Here is a 3,055-nt window from a genome sequence, read left to right as displayed (position 1 = left end):
TCGGAATACTCTGTTTCTCTCCAGTAGGCTTCAAGAAATAACACCTAATGTTTTACTGAGCCATTTTTTTTTTATAATAACTATTTGTTATGGGTCCACTAAAAACCGCTAAAAAATGCAATGAAGGCCCATAACTGAAGAGAAACAGAGTTACCCCATTGAAAATTTTGATTTTCGAGGATTCTATGACATTTCCATGAAAATTGGACTTTTCCTTTTATAAAATACATGGAAAACTTTGAGCGACCCCTAAATATTACCTGATTTCATAAAACAAAAGAACTATATTTTTTCGATATAGAACAATCCTTAACCCTATGCGTTAGAAGAGTCTGATAAAGAATAAAAGAACGTCTTAAGAGAACTATGTAGGTCTAAACGAGATTCTGGGAGAAGTAATTTAGACCAAACGATCTGCAAGTCATAGAGCTTAAAACATTGTAGTCTCAAAATAATCTTTGTTTAGCCAAGGCCGGATCGGCGTCTTCAGTCGACACTCTGGCTCTCTGATAACTCCTATTCGTTAGCCTGTTGCCACTTCTCTTTAATTGAATACCAACTTATCAGCGACCACATTTCCTCCAATCCCACAGTGACCTGGTGGTACCCAACACCGTGTTACCGTATTTTTTATTGCTAGAAGTTGAAGAGTGCTGAAGCAGTTTTTAACAAGTTTGAGTTTCATCATACTGTTTGAAAGGGCCCGGATGACTGCTTGGCTAACTGAAAATATAACTAGAAAGGCGCACTTTAGCGCATTAGCGCTGGCATAGCAATAGTGTGGCATGTAGAGTACTGGATAAAGCTTTTTATTTATAGACTTAAGGCGGATTCACCATTGCTATCCGGACAGATTTTTTGTCAGAGACCATGCGTACAGTACAGCTAAGGAAACTACGATATCGAGAATTCTTCTGCCGTTCCGTAAACTCAAGATGATACAAAAATGGTATGGCTAATTTGGTTCGGGTTAGGCTTCTTTAACGACCTTAAAAGTTTCTTGAAAGCCTTATTCATAACTACTGCTGGCCATTTGAAGATTTTGTGATTTTTCTTTTTTCTTTAATTTTCCTACAGGGTATCTAGCATGCCGCTCGCCATACAAAAGTATCTTAAGTATTCGTCATAGGCAGCAATTGCTTGACAAACATCGATGTTTTCTGATTGTAAAAGTAGTGATAGAATTAAAAATAAAAGAAACTTGAAATGCTAATCAGAGGACCTATCAAAGCATTTCGTCTCGCAACTCTCGCATTCATATGCAATGCAAGTTATTGCGGCGTTTTTTACTATTCTAATTTTATGATATTCGAAAATTTATGCTCAATTCTGTGGAAAATTATTTTTAACATTAATTTTTGATTTTTTCTATGAGATTTATGTGTTGCACGCGATAATTAAATGTCACTAAAGTTGAGAGACCTGCTCGTACTTTTTGAGGTCATAAATTCTTTAGCACATTTCGTTCAAATAATGCATAATACATACAGTTACTTTTGTATGTATGTATGTATGTATGTGTGTATGTGCACTGCACATATTGGTTATATGGTTTTTCTAACTGCATCTTTTTATTATCTTTACTATTTGTTGGCCGTTAGCAATAACTCTGGTGGACTGTCGCGATAACAAACGAAAATATCTTTTTGTTCTTTTGCTTTGGCTTATTGTACAAATTTGTGGCGGGCGTTGGAAGCAAGTGTATTCTCATATATTTATGGCTCACATTATTTATGATATTTTGGGAGTTAAAAATTTTGTTAAATTTTATTTCGAATTTAATTGCTTGTGTTTTCACATAAAGCTCTTGTTATTCGAATTAAATTTTTACAACCGTTTCGAATCCTGTATAAACAAATAGTAAATGATTTCGACATTAAATTAGTTTTACTCTATGTACATACATAAATAAATGCATACGTATGCACATTAAGGGCGCACTTAAAATCAAAATTTTAACGGACGCCTCCCGGATATTTGTTTCTTTTCATTTGAATGTAGTAAAATTTTTGGGTCGATAGTAAAACGCTTGATTGAAGCGAAAATTAAAAAGGAAATGTGTGTTTTCCTTCAGAAATTTCAAAAAAAAAAAATAAAAAAAAAAAATCAAACTTAAAAAAAATTGTCATCAAAATTTTCAAATTTTTAATCAGAATATTTACGAAATTATCGGGTATGCAGTTTTGTAGCCCATTCAATTTCATGCTAATAAACTGCAAGTTTAAAGTCGCTAAAAATTACCATTGATTTTTTTGAATTTTTTTCTGGGCCTTCTGGGCGACCTTCAAAAGAAGTCATGCAGCGTACATAGTAACCAAGTGAATCGTACACTCCATGCCGACTAAAGGCGGACCTCCATAGTATGGGTATACGTATCCGTGCGTTTGACATTTATCCTTAAACAATATTAAAAAAAAAATAAAAATTTTTGAATGTCTTAATAAAAAAATATCCTGGCCAGGACTTTTTCTACCAACTGACTCGTGAAGTATTTCCCAATACGTTAAATTTCATACAAAAAAGATTTCTTTCATCAAAGAGATGGGTGAAGGTCGTGCCTTATTCAGATCTAAGACTATTAGTGAAAAACTCAAAAATTAACTGTAAAAATACTTTTTTATTTATCTAAATAAATTATGTAATTCAAATTTTTTAGATGTTCACTTGTGAAAAATTAATTGAAATACAATAAAATAAAAAAAAACGTCATTAAAAAAAAACGCATACACCTTTGAGCCCTTGCGGGGATCGAACCCGCGACCTTTGGATTAGAAGTCCAATGTGCTATCCACTGCACCAAAGGGCCGATTTAATGTACTACAATAAAATGCGAATCAAAATACACGTATGTATGTGTGTATGTATTTGTAAAATAAAAGTTCTAAAGATACTAAAAACGCATATGAAATTTTTAAAGCCAAAAAAATCTAAAAACGTAAAAGTGGAATACATTGTTTACACAATTGTTTTAATATTGACGCAGTCTTGCATCGCCCACTGTATACTTTTAATGACATACATATGTACATATTGTGATAAAATATCAAATAGAAGA

The 3,055-nt window shown here is 32.9% G+C and overlaps 1 non-coding gene across 1 annotated transcript; it reads right to left on the bottom strand.

The window, feature by feature from the left end:
• Positions 1-2,733: 2,733 nt before the first annotated feature.
• TRNAR-UCU (transfer RNA arginine (anticodon UCU)) lies at positions 2,734-2,806 on the bottom strand. The gene has a single exon. It is a non-coding gene; the product is annotated as a tRNA-Arg (tRNA).
• Positions 2,807-3,055: the final 249 nt, after the last annotated feature.

Source organism: Rhagoletis zephyria, unplaced genomic scaffold, assembly GCF_001687245.7.
Source record: "Rhagoletis zephyria isolate East Lansing unplaced genomic scaffold, Rhagoletis_zephyria_1.1 Rzeph_scaffold_18366, whole genome shotgun sequence".
Lineage (NCBI taxonomy): Eukaryota > Metazoa > Arthropoda > Insecta > Diptera > Tephritidae > Rhagoletis > Rhagoletis zephyria.
This window is presented reverse-complemented; position numbering and strand designations above follow the sequence as displayed.